Consider the following 357-nt stretch of genomic DNA (forward strand, 5'->3'; position numbering starts at 1 on the left):
GCGTGCGCTGCGTCACTGGCACAGGGCTGGGCTGTGTCAGGCCCTCCATGTACATTAGCTGCTCTTAGGCCGCTAGAATGCGTTCCTCTGCGACAGAAGGGAAGAGGGGGAAGAACTGAAAGGCTGTCCATGCCACGCGGTCGGGGCTGATTTAGTGTTAGTCGGGCGATGTGACAGTCTGGCCGCAGCAGCCACAGTCACACGGTGGAATCAGAAATGCCGGAGAGTTTAGTGATGACGACGACGACGACGACGACGACGATGACGATGTAGGGTAATAAGGGAACGCTTATTGAATGCTAACATGGACTTCTAGTTCTACGTGTTCGCAGGGAAGGACTTCTTTCCGCACCTGTC

This window comes from Crocuta crocuta, unplaced genomic scaffold, assembly GCF_008692635.1.
Source record: "Crocuta crocuta isolate KB4526 unplaced genomic scaffold, BGI_CrCroc_1.0 scaffold1269, whole genome shotgun sequence".
Classification (NCBI taxonomy): domain Eukaryota; kingdom Metazoa; phylum Chordata; class Mammalia; order Carnivora; family Hyaenidae; genus Crocuta; species Crocuta crocuta.